The sequence below is a fragment of the Ahaetulla prasina genome, chromosome 6, assembly GCF_028640845.1.
Source record: "Ahaetulla prasina isolate Xishuangbanna chromosome 6, ASM2864084v1, whole genome shotgun sequence".
NCBI classification, from domain to species: domain Eukaryota; kingdom Metazoa; phylum Chordata; class Lepidosauria; order Squamata; family Colubridae; genus Ahaetulla; species Ahaetulla prasina.
Window position 1 is genome coordinate 94,375,332 of NC_080544.1, and position 22,306 is coordinate 94,397,637.

Here is a 22,306-nt window from a genome sequence, read left to right on the forward strand (position 1 = left end):
ACCTTTTGACAAGCAAAATCAAAGGGAAACCAGGTTCACTTAATAACCGGGTTACTAGCTTAACAATTGCCGTGATTCGCTTAACAACGGTGGCAAGAAAGATTGTGAAATGTTAAGCGAAAATTCGCTTAACAACTGTCTTTGTTTAGAGGAAGAAGTTTTAGGGTCAATTGTGGTTATAAGTTGAGGACTTCTACCTGCATGTAACTAATTGTTTGGGAAGATTTTTTTGTTTAGTTTATAAGGTCATGGAAGTCAATCGCTTCACTGTTTTTTTCTTAAAAAGTGACTCAGCTCACCATCATTGTCTTCTTACTGAAACTCCCATTAAAGTTAAGAGCCTTCTGACAGGTGACAGAAACCACTGATAAACAGAAGCAAATTATTGCAAATCCAGCACGGAGCTGCAGAGAGGCATATTTATAAGCTGGTTGCCCTCCACTGAAAATCTGATTGACAGTGACATTTATAAGCTAATGGAAGCACTTGTATAACCAGAGAAAGAGGCTAGAGGTGGGAGAAAGTGGCAGATGGATGAGACCTCAAAAAGAAAATTGCAGATGCTGAATTCCTACCTTTCCTAAAATACATGTTCCAGTCCCTGCCGTTCACAGAGATGCAGGAAATTCAGTTGTGGTAAGGCTTGCTTTGTATCCAAAACATGCTGGTCTGTGATTTTTCTTATGCTTAAGGCACCCAAAATACAACCAAGAAGAAATTGTAATGATGCTGAGACCCAGAAGATAAAGGACTGGAGGTCCCAACCTTGAAGGGACTTGGGGTACTCAGTCTGGACAAAATACTGAAGAGAGATAGTAGTTAAGGCGCCAGCTAGAAAGCCAGAGACTGAGTTCAAGTCCTATCTTCACCATAAAATACAGCTGGGTAACTCTGCACCAGTCACTCTCTCTCAGCCCAATTCACCTTTTTGTTTTTGTTGTTAAAATAGGAGGAGGAAGGTGTGTCGGATATGTCATTGCCTTGAGTTATTTGTAAAAATAAAGGTGGAATATAAACAAACATAATAGAAGTACAGCTGAATGTAATCGGCATGAAGGATATCTAACCCCAAATCACAGAATAAATAGAAAACAGACAGAACAAAGAAACCAATATGGCAAATAATGACAGGAAGCCTGTAGAGCTTACAGTTTTTGCTTTTAGAGAACACCAAATTCTTCTAACCATGTCAAGTGTCATTCAGTGAGGAAGGGGAAGAGCTCTCAAGAAGGTTTAAAAATGATACCACTTCTAGATGGAGTTGAAGTCCAGACAGACCTTAATATACAACTATTTCTTCAGCAACTGCTCAGAGTTGCAACCAGTGGTGAGTTTCAAATTTTTTTTACTACCGGTTCTGTGGGTGTGGCTTGGTGGTGGGCGTGGCATGGCTTGGTGGGCGTGGCATGATGGGCGTGGCAGGGGAAGGTTACTGCAAAATCCCCATTTCCTCCCAAACAGCTGGGACTTGGGAGGCAGAGAATAGATAGGGGCGGGGCCAGTCAGAATTTTTACTATGGTTCTCTGAACCACGGGTCTCCAACCTTGGCAACTTTAAGCCTGGTGGACTTCAACTCCCAGAAAGCTGGCTGGGGGATTCTGGGAGTTGAAGTCCACCAGGCTTAAAGTTGCCAAGGTTGGAGACCCCTGCTCTGAACTACTCAAAATTTCCGCTACCAGTTCTCCAGAACTGGTCAGAACCTGCTGAAACCCATCTCTGGTTGCAACAGCTCTGAAAAAGTGACTCACAACTGGCATGTATTTATGACGGTTGCAGTGTCCCACAGTCATGTGAACCTCCTTTTGAGACCTTCTGACAAGCAAAGTCAATGGGAAAGCCCGATTCATGTAACAACCGTGATACTAACTTAACAAGTGCAATGGTTCACTTAATAACTGTGGCAAGTAGGAGTCATAAAATGGGGCAAAACTCATCTAAGCAACAGAAATGTTGAGCTAGTTATGTATTTTTTTATTACAATCATCATTTCATTTCACTTTCTACAGCTCTAACTTTAGGACATGGCCCTAGTACATAACATTTCAGATTTCAGACTGATATAAATGAACTGAATAACCAGTGCAAACACGGAACACCACAAAGGTTATATTACAAGTATAAGTACAAAATCAACAGATGAAAAAGCTGCTAATTACAGCAATATTCAGTCCAGTACTAGTAGATATTTAAACCTAAAACAACTACAGTGTACTATATAGTTATTCAATAATCTTCCAGCCTTCCTAAAGACCTGTAACAAAGGACCAGATGGATTTTTATACATTCCACGAGGGATGTGGGGACTTCTTTTTATATGACCTCTAAAGAAAGCTTTCAGAAGTTGATCCCAAAGGAATGTGCAGATTGCTAGGGGTGAAATTAATTATTCCCAACTTTACAGAGTGCCTACTTAGCTTGATTTATTTTAAAGATCCCTTTACTGGAAATTAAATGCATAAGAAATTGGTGTGCTGCAAAGCCAAATAGCAGCATCCAGCAACATTTTGTTCTGAAGAATGGCACTGACCATATGTTCGTCCTGTCAGACCCGCCAGGAAGACCAAACCAGTAAATCAACTCTAAAACTACTAAAATTTTAGTAGTTTAGCCTACTACTGATAAGTAGGCTATGTATGGCTGTGAAAGTTGGAGCATAAGGAAGGCTGAGCATCAAGAATTGAGGCCTATGGTGCTGGAGAAGACTTCTGACAGTCCCTTGGACTGCAAGGCGATCAAACCGGTCAGTCCTAGAGGAGATCAACCCTGACTGCTCTTTAGAAGGCTAGATCCTGAGGATGAAGCTCAAATACTTTGGCCCCCTAATGAGAAGGAAGGTCTCACTGGAGAAGAGCCTAATGCTGGGAATGATTGAGGGCAAAAGAAGAAAGGGACGGCAGAGAATGAGGTGGCTGGATAGAGTCACTGAAGCAGTAGGCCTGAGCTTAAATGGACTCCAGAGGATGGTAGAGGAGAGGAAGGCCTGGAGGAACGTTGTCCATGGGGTCGCGATGGGTCGGACACGACTTCGCAATGAACAACTAAGTAGGCTAAAACTACTTTTATTGAAATTAGTTATATACTATATAATAACAGGATCCTGCAAATTAGATTATGTTGTTCCTCCTCCTCCTCCTTATACTATTGTGAATTAGGGAAGTGTCTGCCTGAGCCACTTCTGAATTCTAGTTCATTCTGAGCTTAAAAATTAGCCCGTTTTGCCTAGGCAATGCTTCCTACACATCGCAATCAATGTCATATTCAAGGCTCCCTGCACATCTGTAAAAAATCAAAATGTGGGATGACTTCAATTGAGTGCTTTGTTTGGAATACACCAAATTGCACCAAATGGAATTGCTAAGTTATACTGGGGTAATATTGCATTTCTCGGGAGGTTGAGGAGGGGCAGGAAGTTGCACTACAATGATGATGATGATGATTGACTCTCGCCTAGTTAGCCAGTTGTTCAGACAGGATTTGGCAGGTTTTTTTTCTACCTTTTGAGTCCTTCCCAAGGACCCGGGATAGGCAGTTGTGGGTGTCTGATATCATAAAAGGATGTAAGCTGTTCTGAGGAAAGCTGTCTTTTGCAATTGACTGAATTTGTCAGCCAATTGACTGAATTTATTGAATGGTGAATTTGTCAATGCCAGTGGCGTTCAAGTTGTTTTGGGATTGCAGCCAAGGCATCTATTATTATTGGTACTATCTTTGCTTTCTTTTGCCACAATCATTCTATTTCTATTTGCAGGTCTTTGTATTCTGTTATCTTTTCTAATTCTTTCTCTTCTATTCTGCTGTCTCCAGGTACTATCATGTCCACTATCCAGACTTTTTTTTTGTCTTCCTTATTATTATTAAATTTATTTCCACCTATCTGTCTGCTAAATGGATGGTTTGTGATTGGTCACCACTTATATCTGTGATCAGACACTGTCCATCTGAATATGTTATTTTGTTAGAGTACCAATAATATCCCTCAATACCCCAAGCGGTAAAAGTGGAAGTAAAGAAGAACCCATAATATTTATTTTATTTTTTATTTATTTTATTTTGTCACAACAATATATGTAGGTATCATACAAAAAGATTATATAGTAAATAAACACATATATGGGTAAATATAAGGAGGTATAAGCATATATATAGGAAGAAGAAAAGAAAAGCAATAGGATAGGAACGGTAGGCACGTTTGTGCGCTTATGCACGCCCCTTATGGTCCTCTTAGGAATGGGGTGAGGTCAATAGTAGAAAGTTTTTGGATAAAACTTTTAGGATTATGGGAAGAGACCACATGGTCAGGTAAAGTATTCCAAGCACTGATGATTCTGTTACAGAAGTCATATTTTCTGCAATCTAGATTAAAGCGGTTGACATTAAGTTTAAATCTATTAGTTGCTCTAGTATTATTGCAATTAAAGCTGAAGTAGTCTTTAACAGGAAGGACATTACAATAGATGATTCTGTGAGTTAAGCTTAGGTCTTGTCGAAGGCGATGGAGTTCCAAGTTTTCTAAGATACTTCTAAATTTCTTCTAAATTTCCAAATATGTCCCCACTGACTCAAAATAAATAAAATTCCTTCAGATGATAAAACTGTGGGTTGGGAGAGAATCTTCTGATAGGGCTTGGTGTCCAAGTGTTTATTTTTTATTTTTTATTTATTTATTTATTTAGTCACAACAGTATATATAAGCATAAGCATGAAAGTAACTATATAATATATAAGCATATATATATAAGAATAAGCATGCAATAACTATATTAATTGGATATAATGAAAGAAAACAATAGGACAGGAATGGTAGGCACGTTTGTGCTCTTATGCACGCCCCTTACTGACTTCTTAGGAATGGGGTGAGATGAATAGTAGACAGTTTTGTCGCTTTGTTTACTTTGTAGACCATGTCCACTGAGGTCCCACCCGCAATAGCAATAGCACTTAGACTTATATACTGCTTCACAGTGCTTCACAGCCCTCACTAAGCGGTTTACAGAGTCAGCATATTTTCCCCAACAATCTGGGTCCTCATTTTACCACCCATGGAAGGATGGAAGGCTGAGTCAACCATGAGCCGGTGAGAATCGAACTGCCAAACTGCTGGCAGCCAACAGTCAGCAGCAGTAGCCTGTAGTACTGCATACTAACCACTGTGCCAACACGGCTCATAATGCTACCTACCCAACCACTCTGAATTGTTTCAAGAGAGATAGAAAGTCCCCTCTTCTTACATACCATCAATTTATACAGTATATTCTTACTTGGCCATTAATAGGAAATAGAACCCAGTCGGAACACAAAAGAAAAAAAAATGAGAAGTGTCCACACAGCAAATCTACAAATAGAGTTCAGGATGGTTAATGGCACTGCCACATTAAAAGGATAGGACATTTGGATAAGGCTATTATATTATTGCTGTGTGGTGCTTATGAAACCAGTAATTAAATCTCTGTTCAACTTTACAAGGGCAGGAAAAGTTATGCACCTGCAGGATGCTTGCTCCAGCAAGAGAACTTGAACTCACTTCCAGGTCAAGCATGCAAATAAAAAAGTTTAATAGTAAAGGAATACTTTGGCACTGAGTCATACGTTACACATGGTACAAAATAGTGTCATAATAAAACAATCCAGTAACACGGAAAAGAATTCCTGTTTTCTTAGGCACAAGGAACTTCAGTGAGCAGAGACCTAAAGATGAGAGGGTGGGACCATATCAAGTATGTGCATAGGGTGGGGTTTACTTTTTATTAATTTAGAAAGGGGTGGTGGTAAATGTTATTTTTAACTGTGTAAAGGTTTTTTACAAAGCAGTTTTGTTGCCTTCTTTACCCAAAGTACTGCAAAATTGTTTTGCTACCAGGTGGCAAAAAATTAGAGGGAGCAGGAAAAACTATTCACTTTGTTCTATAAAAATCCATTATAGTACTTATAGCTCTGGATAGCTTGTCTTTTTCAGAAATAAAGAATTTCTTCGGAAAAAAAGAGGGCAATGCAAGCCAGAAAAGGTTGTTTTTAAACCTTTTTGTCATCAAGCAGATATTGAGTTTTAGTTTAGTTTAGTTTAGTTTAGTTTATTTAGATTTTTATGCCACCCTTCTCCCGAAGGACTCAGGGCAGTTCACAGCCATAATAAAAAACAATACAATGTACATAATAAAAACAATTTAAAAAATCTTATTAAACATCAGGCCAAATTAAAACTATTAAGAACATAAAAACCCCAAGTTAAATCAAAATATTAAAACTGCTAAAATTTATTTAAAATTTCTATGCCAGTCCTGCGCGAATAAATAGGTAGGTCTTCAACTCGCGGCGAAAGGTCCGAAGGTCAGGTAGTTGTCGTAGTCCTGGGGGAAGTTCATTCCAGAGGGTGGGAGCCCCCACAGAGAAGGCCCTTCCCCTGGGGGCCGCCAGCCGACATTGTTTGGCGGACGGCACCCTGAGGAGTCCCTCTCTGTGAGAGTGCACAGGTCGGTGGCAGGTAATCGGTAGCAGTAGGCGGTCCCGTAAGTAACCCGGTCCTAAGCCATGGAGTAACCATATAAATCGATTTTTTAAGGAAGATCTGACCTTAATATGGCCCTTTAGTTTTTTTCCCACATTCCACCCATTGATGTTGTAATTAAGTCTACTTACTTTGCTGCTAGTTGTCAATTCTTTTCCTTCCTCCCTCCCTCCCTCCCTCCCTCCCTCCCTCCCTCCCTCCCTCCCTCCCTCCCTCCCTCCCTCTTTCTCTTCCCTCCCAGCATTATGGACTTGACAAGGGAACTATATCTTTGTATAATGTTCAAACTATGATCATTTGAGTAACTATAATCCTTTTTTTTTTCATAGCCATCCCTGGCATTTTTAGGACCCTTGCCTAACACTACTTCTTTTTAAATCAGGTTTCAGCTGACCAAAATAACCTCTACCAATCAACCTATTGGTCTCTAGGCAGACAAAAGTATCTGGCCATATTCTCAGAAGCAGACAGTCATTACAAAAAAACAAACAAACCCAGGGCTACAGATATTGGAGAGATCATCTATTGAGTATCTGTGGTTCAAACTGAGGATACAACTTATGTGTAAAAGAAGAACATCGCCAGATAATCAGGGAGGGGACAAATGAGCAATATTTTCATAAGTAGGTAGAATCAACTCGAATGATTCCAAACTTCTGTTACAGTGGATCCTGGAGACCTTTAAAAACTTACAAAGAGCTCCTTAATTAAAGTACTAGAGACTGTTCTATATCTTCCACTTAAATCTACCTAGCTATGCTATAACGTTCTATTTGCTGCTATTTCCAAAGAGCTGCCAGATAGCCACTACTATCAGCTCAAATTTAGCTCAAAACTAAAGAAACCACGACAGTAGAATTGTACAAGTAGTTCTCATTTGATGTCCATTTCCTTAACCATCATTCAAAATTACAAAGCTGCTGAATGAGAAGAACTTGTAACAGGTTCTCATAATTGTGACCATTACAGTGTCCCGTAATCGGAATGATCACTGTTTGTGACCTTCACTGCTGGCTTCCAACAAATAAAATCCACGAAGAAGCTGGCAGGAAGTCACAAAAGGTGATCCTGTGACTACCAGAACTGCTGTTGTAAGTCAGCGTGGTCATGTGATGTTGTTTAGCCACAGAGTTCCTGGTCCCAATTACAGAGGGTAAGCAAGGAAGTATTCCCTAAAGTCAGTTTCACACTGCTTTTTCATTGCAAGGCGATACCCATGGCAATTGTTAGGGTGAGATGAGTAAATCCTGCATAGTTACTTTGTTTTCCCAAAAATAAGACCCTGTCTTATATTTTTTTGAACCTTGAAATAAATGCTTGGCCTTATTTTCAGGGAGGTCTTATTATTTTAGGGTGCATGGAGCAAGATCAGGCTCCTTTTGCCATCTTACCTGATTTCCAGCTTTGTCTCCCTAACCCAGGGGTCTGCAAACTTGGCTCTTTTAAGACTTGTAGACTTCAACTCCCAGAGTTCCTCAGCCAGCAAAACTAAATATTTTCGGGGAGGACTTATTTTTGGGGGAGGTCTTATTTTCAGGGAAACACGATATTTGAATATGTACCTCAAACTCTTCAGACGTCTATCCTCACTGCAGGACAGGTTGACCTGCACTAAGTGAGTTCTTCAGGCTTGCAGTGATTAATATTTTTTTTCTCTCTGGCCCTCCTAGTAACCCTTTTTCCCCCCTAATGGAAATATCCTCTGCTCCCAAAGTTGCCATTTGCACTACTAGGGAAAAAAAATATCCCAGTATATTTAGCTTCTGGAGATAGTAATATCAGTGGGTTGTCTTTCTTCAGGATCCAGTATTAGGGAAACCATTAAACCTTCACTCTATGGGTCCCATTTTGTTTAACAGCCTGTCACTCTAGACACAGTTGTTCCTGGTAGGAAATGGAAACAGATGGTGATGAATTCATGGAGTTTTGTTGCAAACTGTACTTAGGCTGTAAGCTCAATCAGACATGCAAAATGACCCCGTGCTGTGCAACAGGCCCCGACATTTCTGCAATATATTGGCAGATCCGGAAGATTAAAAAATACATGCAGCTCAACTCAAGATGACTTCGCAACCATGGTCCCCTAGTTTTCTTAGCCATAATACAAAAGTGGTTTGCACTGCTCTCTTGTGGGATTTTTTTAATTTTTTTTTCATTTTCCAGTCTAGCTGACTGACCTGTGTCACTTTTGAACACCAGTTCCAGTTGACCAGGTTGTGTTGCTGCCTTAGATGAGCTGGAAGGAAAGGCCCAGAAGGCACGACATCTGAAATACAGGTAGTTCTCAACTTATAACTGCAATGAAGCCCAAAAATTTATGTTGCAAAGTGAAACCTTTGTTAAGCGAAGTTTTTTTTACAACTTTTCTTGCCACGGTTGTTAAGTGAATCACTCCAGTAAATTGGTAACACAGTCATTAAGTGAAACTGGTTCCTCCATTGACTTTGCTTGTCAGAAGGTCGCAAAAGGGGATCGCAGGACCTCTGGACACTGCAACCGTCATAAATATGAGTCAGTTACCAAGTATCTGAATTTTGATCACGTGACCACGGGGATGCTGCAATGGTTGTAAGTGTGAAAAATGATCATAAGTCACTTTCTTCAGTGATGCCGTAACTTTGAACAGTCACTAAATGAACTGTTGTAAGTTGAAGACTACCAGTAATAAATCTAGCAGAAAAGAATAGAATCCCTTAACAAAAACAAAACAGGCAGCCAAAAGCCCCCATTTTCAAAGCAACTTGCACAGTGTGTAACTCCATCGCTGAAAACTATACCCTGGCATTTCTACTCATATCCTCACGTTTGTCTTCATTACCACCACCATCATCATTATTTAACAATCCCATAATCCCTTGCGGGGTGGAATCTGGGCAACTGAATGGAGCTAGTAGAGTCTTTTAATGGCCAGATGGCCTTCCTGTCGCCAATGCAGAGTTTTGTTCAACAGATATATTCTCAGTGTGCCCAGAGAGAGAAATATCTGTCTCTACCTAGGATTGAACTCACAACCTCCTGATTGTGAGGCGAGAGCTCTACCTCTAGCCCACTGCATCACTCCGTTGTCTTCATTACCATGTCCTGACAATTTTTGCAGTTGATCCAATAAGAAACTGGATCTAGGTTTTGGGGCGGCCATTTGAAATCTTGCCACACCAGATAAATAAAGTATCCTTCAGCTAGGATCCTAGTTATTCCATGGGTAAATTCCACAATCTGTAGTGCTTACCCTAATGCATTTCTTATGTTGATTTCTTTACTTTTTTTATTATTATTATTTGAATTTATATCCCGCCCTTCTCCGAAGACTCAGGGCGGCTTACATTCTGTTAAGCAATAGTCTCATCCATTTGTATATTATATACAAAGTCAACTTTTATTGCCCCCAACAATCTGGGTCCTCATTTTACCTACCTTATAAAGGATGGAAGGCTGAGTCAACCTTGGGCCTGGTGGGACTTGAACTTGCAGTAACTGCAAGCAGCTGTGTTAATAACAGACTGCATTAGTCTGTTGAGCCACCAGAGGCCCTTATACTTATTTGAGAATGGCTGAACAATAAGCAAAAAACAGTCAAGTTACAGATGGTTGCATGCCACTGTTCTAAAACGTGGCATGCAGCTGAACAACCTTGAAATAAAAGTGATGTCGGTTACCTGCAGCCATTTCCAGCAAAGCTAAAATATCTTTGGATGATCTATTACAAAATTCAGCGTACATGATTTGAGGAGCCAAGACAAATGCTGAACCCTTAGATAGTTGGGCCAATCTCACTGCATTAAAAAAAACAATACTTGGAGCTTTTAAAAATAGGTCAGGCAAGGCCAAAAAAAGAGAAGAACGATAGCAATATTTCTGGGTGTACTCGGTACAAAACAACTCCCAGCCAAATTCTGTTCTTGCTATGATCTTCCTTCTATACTTGTTTCCACTTTCCAGTTCCCTAGGGAATCAGCGTACAAAATTAATGTGGCTTGCAGCTGATTTTTACATTCTGTAATGAGATATAAATACAAGTAACAGTATTGCAATATTCTCATTAGAGAGACCTAACCTTTTGTGGCCCATAAGCAGACATATTCTTAGCATAAACCAAAACTCCTAAATTAGTGAAGGGACCGATCTACAAGGTGGACCAATTAACATCCCAACCTTTCATTTCATCTCATCTGTCTTTGTTTTCAAAAAACCAGTTTGGCCAGGAGAAGATGAGAAACTTCAATTTCTGTCTTCATAAAACTCCAAAGAAGTCATGTCTACCACCAGCCCTCTGTAAAATTAAAGATAGTGATAAATCTGGAAGGACTAACCTAACAAAGAGAAGGATGAGAGGTGACACATCAGGGTGAAATCCAACAGGTTCTGGAGAACCGTAGTGGAAATTTTGAGCAGTTCGGAGAACCGGTACTGGAAATTTTGAGCAGTTCAGAGAACCGGTAGCGGAAATTTTGAGCAATTCGGAGAACCAGTAGCAGAAATTTTGAGTAGTTCAGAGAACCGGCAAATATCACCTCTGGCTGACCCCAGAGTGGGGTGGGAATGGAGACTCTGCAATATCTTTCCCCCAGGAGTGGGGAGGGAATGCAGATTTTTCAGTATCCTTCCCCTGTCACGCCCACCAAGCCATGCCCACCAAGCCACACCACACCCACCAAGCCATGCCCACAGAACCGGTAGTAAAAAAAAATTGGATTTCACCACTGGGTGACATGATTATAGCCTTCCAGTACTTTAGGGTCTGTCACAGAGAAGAGGGGATTGACTTATTTTCCAAAGCAACAGAGGGGAAAACAAGAAGGAAAAATTGAAAGCTCATTAAAATAGACATCCAACCTGGAACTATGGGAAAAATTCATAATGGTGAAAACAAACAATCAGAACTCGCCTCCTGGAGTTGAGGGTGCGCCATCTCTGGAGTTTTTCAAAACAAAAGAAAGACTGCACAGCCATTGTCTGAGATGGCATAAGGCAGTGATGGCTAACCTTTTACATAACCGCATGCCAACCTGCCTTCCGGCAATGGCACGCAAAACCATCCCACCTGGACCGTGCGGCCTTGCTGGCCTTCGCGTGCGCAGGAGCGCCAAAACCTGGAAAAGCAGTGTTGCATTGAGCATGTGCGCGCCGGCACCCAAATTTCTGGTTTTCAGCACGACAAACAGTTGGCCACCGCAGATGCGCATGATGGAAACCCAGAAGTTCAGGTGCCGGCATGCGCATGCGCAACAGAACGTTGCTCTTCTGGGTTTCAGCACTCCCGCGCGCGTGCAGAGGCCAGCTCACTGGCGCACATGTGCGCACTAACGTGGAAGAGGAGCCAGTGAGGCCGCGCATCCCACGCGGGATGGTTCTGTGTGCCACTTCCAGCTTGCGTTCCATAGGTTCACCAACATGGGCATAAGATCTTCTACTTTGGACAGAGGGTTGGGCTACAAGACCTCCAAAGTTCCTCCCAGCCTTATGATTCTATGATTTTACCACACATCAGTTGTGCTGAATAGTGCCCGAGTTAAAGTAACAAATATCACATGTTATCTAAGGACAGCCCTTAATTTTTTTTGGGGGGGGGGAGCTGTCTTTTATTAAATATTAAGGGAGAAACTGAAAAGAAAACATGGAGGACTACAGTAAAAAGTAAAATATAAATGAATCAACATAGAATTTAAACATAATTCATAAAAATTATAATTTTCCACTAGAACATTCATTAGCTGTAAATAATGGGATGTATTAAGACAGGGGTCTTCAACCCTCAATCCATAGATTGGCACCGGGCTGCAGCATACCAGAAACCAGGCCATGCAAACAAGTGAAGCCCCATCTGACGGATGCAGGCAGCATGGGAAACCACAGTCCCTCCAGTCCACAAAAAAAGCTCTCTCCACAGAACCGGTCCTTGGTGCCCCAAAGGTTGGGGGGCAGCTGTATGAAGGGACAACACTACAGATGGAAAAGTAAATCAAAACTGAAGATGATTTACACCACTCATCTCATCTGGTTATCATGATGGAACAGGTTCTTTCTGGATTTATAGCGCTATTTTCCACAGGCGGTCACTTTTGCCGTGCAACGATCAACTCATTCTTCGATCAAAGAAGCTAAGCTCCTGAAATAATTTCCCACTGCTTTTTTGTTGCAAGGTGATACACAAGCATGGGGGGGGGGTGAGTGTGTTTGTGTGTGTGTGCTGAAAAGCTTGTCCCCGGTGGCCATGCAAAAATGGATTAAAACCTGGATTGCCCAAAAGGCCTTGGAAAACTGAGTAGCTTGAATGCGATCAGCACCAGAAATGTGAAAAGGCTGAAATTTTGTTCCACACCCCAAAATAAAAATCCAAAGCAAAAGGCTGATTTTTAGAGTCCAAGGCAGACCAAGAAGACTCAGATAAAGCGACTGATACACAGCTGCAATAATCTGGAGAGGGAGCGTGGGAGGGAGAGATGCAAATCAGTGACCCAGTTCTACTTCATAGCTCTGCTTCACCATTCTGTACTGAACGCGGATGCTATTAGAACAACAGAGCCAGTTTGGCCTAGTGGTGAAGGCATCAGGCTAGAAAGCAGGAAACCATGAGTTCCAGCCCAGCTTTAGGCATGAAAGCCAGCTTGGTGACTTTGGGCCAGAAACTCTTTCAGACCAATTCATCTCAAAAGGTTGTTGTTGTTGTTGTTGTTGTGAGTTAAATAGGAGGAGGAAGGAGTATTAGATATGCTCATTAGTTTGAATTATTTATAAAAAACAAGAAAGCTGGGATAATTTTTTAAAAAAGAAGTTAAACAAACTAATTTATACAGTGGTTCACACCAGTGGGGGTTTCAAATTTTTTTACTACCGGTTCTGTGGGCGTGGCTTGGTGGGTGTGGTGTGGCTTGGTGGGCATGGCTTGGTGGAGGTGGCAGGGGAAGGATACTGTAAAATCTCCATTCCCACATCAATCCAGGGGAAGGTTACTGCAAAATCCCCATTCCCTCCCAATCAGCTGGGACTTGGGAGGCAGAGAATAGATGCAGGCGGGGCCAGTCAGCATGGTATTTACCGGTTCTCCGAACTACTCAAAATTTCCGCTACCGGTTCTCCAGAAGTGGTCAGAACCTGCTGAAACCCACCTCTGGTTCACACATACACTGCATGGGGAATGTGTGTCACCAAATAATGATTAGATACTCGTCAAGTATATTGGGGTCAGAAATATTGTCACTAAGTGAAGCAGACATTAAATAAGTCAACACACAACCATGCCCAACTTTATTATTCTTTATGCTGCGAGATTTAAGAGAATCATTTGGTAATTAAGTATACCTAGCTCCTCCATTGACTTGGCTTGTCAAAAGGCTGCTGGGAAGTTCAAAAATAGCAATCACTTGACTCCAGGATATTGCAAATGATAAATGATAAATACAGGCTGGTTCCCAAGCACCGATCACAATCCTGTAATTACAGGGGTGCTGCAATGATCATAAGCACAAGGACTAGCTGTAAATAATTTTTAAAAGCGTTATCGTAACTTTAAAATGTCACTAAATAAATTATTCTATGTCAAGGACTACCGGGTACTAAATAAATAAATAAATAAATAAATACATTACAATGTGTGCTGAATCCCTCAGATGCTTCCCTAGACACCTCCCCAGACTGCTAGTTCGAAGGAGGATGAGCCAGTCCCAGGCAAGTCAGGAGGGGAAGCAGATGAGGGTTATGAGCCAGGAATGGAGGGGCTGAACCAGTGATGAAATCTGAACCGGTTTACTACCGGTTCACTGGCTACGCATGCGTGCTGTGTGTGTGCATGCGCCGTACACACCACACACCAAATGCGGGATGCGTGCGTGCAGTGCACACCGAAAGGAGGCATGGGGTAAGTAGAACAGCACGCGGGGGGAGTTGATTAGCTGTGGCGCACAATCTTTTTTTTTTTTTACTTTTAAAAGCAATTTTTTACAGCCTATTCAGCCAAATAGGTTGTAAAAAAATGCTTTTAAAAGTAAAAAAAGGGCTCTGACGATTGCGTGGCTCACTATGGTTGTCAGAGCTTTTTTTTAACCTTTGAAAAGCATTTTTTAAAAGAAGCGGCAACCAGACGATTGGGTGGGCATGAGTGGGGGGGGGAGCAGGGATTTTTGCTACCAGTTCTCCGAACCACCCGCTGCCATCGCTACCGGATTGGCCGATCTGGTCCGAACCAGGAAAATTTTACTCCTAGGCTGAACACAGGGGAACCACCAGACGAGCAACTGGCTGAGCAAGGAACAAGAGAGGCACAGCTGCAGTTGGGAAGCCCAGAGTCATGGCCAAACACTAATGCCAGGGATAGATTCTTAGAGGTATTTGAGGGAAAGTAACGGTAACAGCTTTTCATTCAGAGTGGTGTGTGAATCAGAGTAAAATACATGGGAAAATCCAATTGCCAATGAAAACTATAAAGGTAAAGGTCAAGGTTCCCCTCACACATACATGCTAGTCGTTGCCGACTCTAGGGGTCGGTGCTCATCTCCGTTTCAAAGCCAAAGAGTCAGCGCTGTCCGAAGATGTCTCCGTGTTCATGTGGCCGGCATGACTCAGTGCCAAAGGTGCACGGAACGCTGTTACCTTCCCACCAAAGGTGGTCCCTATTTTTTCTACTTGCATTTTTACGTGCTTTCGAAACTGCTAGGTTGGCAGAAGCTGGGACAAGTAACGGGAGCTCACCCCGTTACATGGCAGCACTAGAGATTCGAGCCGCTGAGCTGCCAACCTTTCTTTTTTCTTTTTTCTTTTAAATTGAAAAAGTTTTAAAAAACAAACAAACATGTTTACCCCTTTCCCCCCCCAAAACCCCCTTCCCCCCTCCCTTCCCCCCCCACCCCGGCTTCCCGGGTCAATCACAAGGTATTATTACACATAAACCAAACATAGACTAAGATTTTCCCTTCTAATCCTATTAGCCTCATCCGAGTCTTTTCATTTCCTAACCTCCCCCATAATTTTAGAATTAAAATAATACATCCTAATTATTCAAAGGCAATCTGATATCTCTTAATCTGATATCTATTTTGTAAATAATCAATCCATTTTTTCCATTCAATTAAATATCTTTCCTGCATATTGTCTTTCAAAAAGGCTGAGATTTTTGCCATCTCAGCCAAGTTGATAACTTTCAATATCCATTCTTTTATTGTAAGTAATTCTTTTTTCTTCCGATATTGTCCAATCAGCAGCCTTGCTGCTGTTATTAAGTTCAAGATCAATTTAGTCTCAGTCTCTGTACAATCCGTTATAATTCCCAAAAGGAAAAATTGCGGCAGGAACTTTATCTTCTTCTTCAAGACATTTTGAATAATCCACCAAATTCTTATCCAAAAAGCCTTAATTTTCTTGCAAGTCCACCAAATATGAAAATATGTAGCATCATCACACTCACATCTCCAACATTTTGCTTGGATATCAGGATAAATACATGATAATTTTTTGGGATCTAAATGCCATCTATAAAACATCTTATAAAAATTTTCCTTTAGATTCTGTGCTTGTGTAAACTTAACATTTCTAACCCAGATTATCTCCCATGTTGCCAACATTATTGGTTCCTGAATATTCTGTGCCCATTTTATCATACACTCCTTTACCAAATCCTTTTCCGAATTTATTTCAAGCAACACATTATACAATCTCTTTATATGCTCCTGGGTCTGATTTCTAATTTGCTTTATTAAATTTTCCTCCCTTTGCATTGACTTGCCGACCTTTCGATTGACAAGCTCAACGTCCTAGTCCCTGAGCCACTGAGTCCCTTATAATAAAAAGTATACTAGGGTATAAAGTTAGGGTTAGCTGTACTTGGGAGTCATGACGGAAAACTAGCACTAGAGGTAGATTTTTAGAGGTTGTCTAATTAAAGCGACAGTGAAAGCTTTTCATTTACAGTTTTTTTATGGACCTCAGTAAAATACATGGGAAAATCCCATTGCCAATGAAAACCCTACAAGGTTTAGGATTAGTGTTAGGTTTCCTTGGAGTCAAAGGGCAAAAATTGATATGAGGGACAGATTCTAAGGGATTTTCTAAGGAAAGTGACTGTTACAGCTTTTCGTTCTGACTTTTTGATCCCCAATTAAAAAAACACGGGGGAAATCCCATTGTCACTGAAAATAAAAGTAGGGTTAGATTTGGGTTACTATTATGATTAGGGTTAAGTCTTGGCCAAAAACTAATTCTTGAGAAAAATTCTTAGAGGTTTTCTAATGAAAATAAGGTTTGGGTTAGAGTTACCATCAGATCTCCGCAGAACAAGGACTGAAAATGTACCTCAGGGATAGATTCAAAGAGATTCTCTAAGTAACGCGATGACAACATTTTGTTTTGACTTATTTTTGGTCCCCAGCAAAATACATGGGAAAAATCCCATTGCCAATAAAATGAAAGCGTTAAAAAGAAGTGAATAAAAGGGTTAAAAGCAAAATCTGAATCCAGGATATTAAATTGGTTTGTGGCAAGGCTATGATAGCACCTCTATAACTGTCTGGTTCGGTTCTGCAACCCAACAAGAAAAACACAGACTTCAGAGGATAATTAGAACTGCAGAAAAAATAATTGCTACCAACCTGCCTTCCATTGAGGACCTGTATACTGCACGAATCAAGAAGAGGGCCGTGAAAATATTTGCAGATCCCTCGCATCCTGGACATAAACTGTTTCAACTCCTACCCTCAAAACGACGCAATAGAGCACTGCACACCAGAATAACTAGACACAAGAACAGTTTTTTCCCGAAGGCCATCACTCTGCTAAACAAATAATTCCCTCAACACTGTCAGACTATTTACTGAATCTGCACTACTATTAATCGTTTCATAGTTCCCATCACCAATCTCTTTCCACTTATGACTGTATGACTATAACTTGTTGCTGGCAATCCTTATGATTTATATTGATATATTGACCATCAATTGTGTTGTAAATGTTGTACCTTGATGAACGTATCTTTTCTTTATGTACACTGAGAGCATATGCACCAAGACAAATTCCTTGTGTGTCCAATCACACTTGGCCAATAAAAATTCTATTCTAGTCTATTCTATCATTCAAAATATCTTGGGAGTCAAGAGTAAGGTAGACAAATGCATCAGCACCAATCAAAGTAGACAGCCCTGCCTTGAAGGTTGCAGGAGTTTCAGCCCATAGAAAATAACTACCTATAATTGCTTCAATGGGTCCACTCTCAGCTATGAAGTCTAGCAGAAATGTCCATATAAATTAACTGTAATGTAGCAATACAAAGCAAGTTCCTTGCCCTGAGCACATGTGACGAAGGCTGCTTTTGATATAAAGATTGCACGTTTAATTCCTGTATTTCCTATATGGCTACAGATGCTGTAGCTCTTTACAATTGATACACAAAGACCCCAAGAGAGCCTTCAAGACTTCTCTTCATTGTTACAGAGACATACAAATCATTTTTCATAAAATGCAGCTGACTGGCTGCTGAATATATCCATTTTCTGGATACGTAGTCATCGACTACAGCCTAACCAGAAGTGTTGCATTCAGTGTAAAAAGCTAAACTGTCCAGAAAGCTAGCAAACTCAGATTAGCATTACTCAAGCCCAGAAGACTATGCCCAGTACAGTATATTGTAAGAACACAGCCACGTGTAGCATAAGAGCCACTTTTGTCTGGTCCAATCCTACATTATTAGGGAATGAATGTACGTGCTTGTGTCTCAGTGTGTCCGTATGCGTTTGAAAGACAAAGAATGATATTGACTGACAATCTCTCCCATTAGCAGAGGAAATGTTCCCATGACTGGCTGGTATGGCCACACACACAGCTTTTAGTAGCTCAGGATTGCAGCACATTGAAATCACCCCCTTCATAACAAAATAGGACCGGGCTATTTACGAGACCGCCTTCTGCCACCGATAGCCTCCCAACGACCTGTGCGCTCCCACAGAGCGGGCCTGCTCCGGGTGCCATCAACCAAACAGTGCCGGCTGGTGACCCCCAGGGGGAGAGCCTTCTCTGTGGCAGCACCGACCCTATGGAATGAGTTACCTCCTGGGTTACGCCAACTTCCCGACCTCCGTACCTTCAAGCGGGAACTGAAGACTCTGCTATTCAATCAGGCGGGACTAGCCTAAATATTATTTTAATTTGATATTTTAGTTTAACTTAGTTTTAATTGAATTTTAAACTGTATTAATTTTTTTATAATTTTATAGTTTAGGGTTTTATATCGGTCGTTTGACCATTTTAGTTTTAAATTGGCCGGTTAAATATTTCATTTTAAATGTATTTTAAATGTATTGTGTTCCTATGTGTTTTAATATATTGTACACACTGAGTCCTTCGGGAGAAGGGCGGTCTAGAAATCTAATAAATAAATAAATAAATAAATAAATAAAAGGAAGGGGTATTCATATATTTTCAAAGCTCTTGGGAGGAGATGACCAGACGGAGCTTTAAGGTGAGGTTAAACATGTCATAAGTTTGGAACTAATGTGCAGTCACAAGAGACTCAAATCTAGCCACCCATGAATTCCACTGACCCTTATCTAGTCCTAATTTAGCTTCGACCATTAGTTGACCAGATTCTTGTGTATGGGTAGCAACAATAAATTCTTCAGTGCTTTGAACTCAGCCAGTGTGTTCCTGGTTCTTTGTTCCTGACACGCTTACTGCTGTAATGGTGGGGTGAGAAAACCAGAGTCAATATCTTATTTGCCAAAACACTTAATACAGGGGTGTCAAACTCGATTTCATTGAGGGCCGTGAAAATATTTGCAGATCCCTCGCATCCTGGACATAAACTGTTTCAACTCCTACCCTCAAACGACGCAATAGAGCACTGCACACCAGAATAACTAGACACAAGAACAGTTTTTTCCCGAAGGCCATCACTCTGCTAAACAAATAATTCCCTCAACACTGTCAGACTATTTACTGAATCTGCACTACTATTAATCGTTTCATAGTTCCCATCACCAATCTCTTTCCACTTATGACTGTATGACTATAACTTGTTGCTGGCAATCCTTATGATTTATATTGATATATTGACCATCAATTGTGTTGTAAATGTTGTACCTTGATGAACGTATCTTTTCTTTATGTACACTGAGAGCATATGCACCAAGACAAATTCCTTGTGTGTCCAATCACACTTGGCCAATAGGCTGCTTTTGATATAAAGATTGCACGTTTAATTCCTGTATTTCCTATATGGCTACAGATGCTGTAGCTCTTTACAATTGATACACAAAGACCCCAAGAGAGCCTTCAAGACTTCTCTTCATTGTTACAGAGACATACAAATCATTTTTCATAAAATGCAGCTGACTGGCTGCTGAATATATCCATTTTCTGGATACGTAGTCATCGACTACAGCCTAACCAGAAGTGTTGCATTCAGTGTAAAAAACTAAACCATCCAGAAAGCTAGCAAACTCAGATTAGCATTACTCAAGCCCAGAAGACTGTGCCCAGTATACCTTCTCTGTGGCAGCACCGACCCTATGGAATGAGTTACCTCCTGGGTTACGCCAACTTCCCGACCTCCGTACCTTCAAGCGGGAACTGAAGACTCTGCTATTCAATCAGGCGGGACTAGCCTAAATATTATTTTAATTTGATATTTTAGTTTAACTTAGTTTTAATTGAATTTTAAACTGTATTAATTTTTTTATAATTTTATAGTTTAGGGTTTTATATCGGTCGTTTGACCATTTTAGTTTTAAATTGGCCGGTTAAATATTTCATTTTAAATGTATTTTAAATGTATTGTGTTCCTATGTGTTTTAATAAGGCTGTACACCGCCCTGAGTCCTTCGGGAGAAGGGCGGTCTAGAAATCTAATAAATAAATAAATAAATAAATAAATAAAAGGAAGGGGTATTCATATATTTTCAAAGCTCTTGGGAGGAGATGACCAGACGGAGCTTTAAGGTGAGGTTAAACGTATCATAAGTTTCGAACTAATGTGCAGCCACAAGAGACTCAAATCTAGCCACCCATGAATTCCACTGACCCTTATCTAGTCCCAATTTAGCTTCGACCATTAGTTGACCAGATTCTTGTGTATGGGTAGCAACAATAAATTCTTCAGTGCTTTGAACTCAGCCAGTGTGTTCCTGGTTCTTTGTTCCTGACACGCTTACTGCTGTAATGGTGGGGTGAGAAAACCAGAGTCAATATCTTATTTGCCAAAACACTTAATACAGGGGTGTCAAACTCGATTTCATTGAGGGCCGCATCAGGGTTGTGTTTGACCTCTGGGGGCTTGGGGTGGGTGTGGCCAGGGTGGGCGTGGCCAGCTCAACATCCCTCATGGGGGCCCGAGCGCTCTGCCAGCTCCCGAGCACCGTTTTTGGCTGCTACGGCCTCCTGCAACCCACTGCCAGTGAAAACTTCTGGGGGAAGGATATTGCAAAATCTCCATTCCCAACCCACTCTGGGTCCAGCCAGAGGTGGTATTTGCTGGTTCCTCGAACTACTCAACATTTCCGCTACCGGTTCTCCAGAACCTGTCAGAACCTGCTGGATTTCATTTCTGGTGTGGGGGGATATTTAAAAAGCCCTTAACATGACAGCATATGTACAATGCACATCATCCATCCACGTAGTTAAAGCTATCCTCACATTTGTTCTCAGGGCAGTGACTGCAGTTCTTCTTTTTAAAAAAGCACTGGTTTAATTATTATTTTTTTAAAAAAATGCTATATAAGCTTACTATCATCTGCTGTCTACAACCGGATAATGAATCATCATATTTTAATAATCTAGGGCAGTGCGGATTTCTATCTCTATAGCTAGCTGCAAGAGTGTAATATGTGTGTGTGTGCTTGTGTACATGGCTGCATGTCAAATCATTCTTGGACTAAAGGGGAAAAAAAAAGAATAATCATCTAATCAACCCCCAAACAATTATCTCAAATGTGTTTCATTTGTTGGGCATGCATTCTCTTTTTCAGAGCTCTGCCCAGCAAAGCTCCCTCCGATAATGGCATTGATTTATTGTGTTCCGTACTGAATGCAGGCAATTTCATTCTGCGAATTATTTATCATTCTGAACATTCCTTTCTCTCTAGGATGACACAGGATTACATTTAACAGTCATTGAGTCAAGAGCCTTAAAAATACCTCCTCTTTTGTGTGTGCCATACAGCCAACGCACAGATTTATGCCTGAATACTGCTTGATTTATGATTGTAGCCAAAATGGGAGCGTTTACAGCTCTGATGCCCGGGGAGAGATTTAGACTTAATGTAAATCTGCTTAATATTGCAAGCAAGTCTTGATCCTTAATAATCTCAAGAGCAGATTTTACTTGGTGCTGTGCTTGACCTTTAAAAAGGTCTTTGTGCTCCAGGTTCGAAAGATTTCAACCTAGAAAGCCAGTGTCGGATTCTTTGATGAAGCAATTGGATTAATTCCATCTCCCAAGATTAGTTGTCTTGTTTCTCACAGGAATTATTTCACTGAAAGCTCAGCTTGGTTTAAAAAGTACTTTTCAACCATCACTCTCATCCTCTTTGGCCAAATTCTAAAAATCTGATGAAGGGAAAGGCAATTATATAATACCATAATGTACAATTGCTACCAACCTGCCTTCCATTGAGGACCTGTATACTGCACGAGTCAAAAAAAGGGCTGTGAAAATATTTACAGATCCCTCGCATCCTGGACATAAACTGTTTCTACTCCTACCCTCAAAACGATGCTACAGAGCACTGCATACCAGAATAACTAGACACAAGAACAGTTTTTCCCCGGAACACCATCACTCTGCTAAACAAATAATTCCTTCAAGTAATTCCCTCAAACTATTTACT

The 22,306-nt window shown here is 40.8% G+C and overlaps 1 protein-coding gene and 1 long non-coding RNA gene across 7 annotated transcripts in view; one reads left to right on the forward strand and one right to left on the reverse strand.

The window, feature by feature from the left end:
* The window catches only part of TNIK (TRAF2 and NCK interacting kinase), a 365,479-nt gene that overhangs the window by 204,547 nt on the left and 138,626 nt on the right, over nt 1–22,306 (reverse strand). The gene's annotated exons all lie outside the window — the stretch shown is intronic.
* The window catches only part of LOC131200833 (uncharacterized), a 43,876-nt gene continuing 30,233 nt past the window's right edge, over nt 8,664–22,306 (forward strand). Inside the window, exon 1 of the long non-coding RNA XR_009155708.1 lies at nt 8,664–8,780. This is a non-coding gene — a long non-coding RNA (uncharacterized LOC131200833). The remainder of the gene's footprint in view (nt 8,781–22,306) is intronic.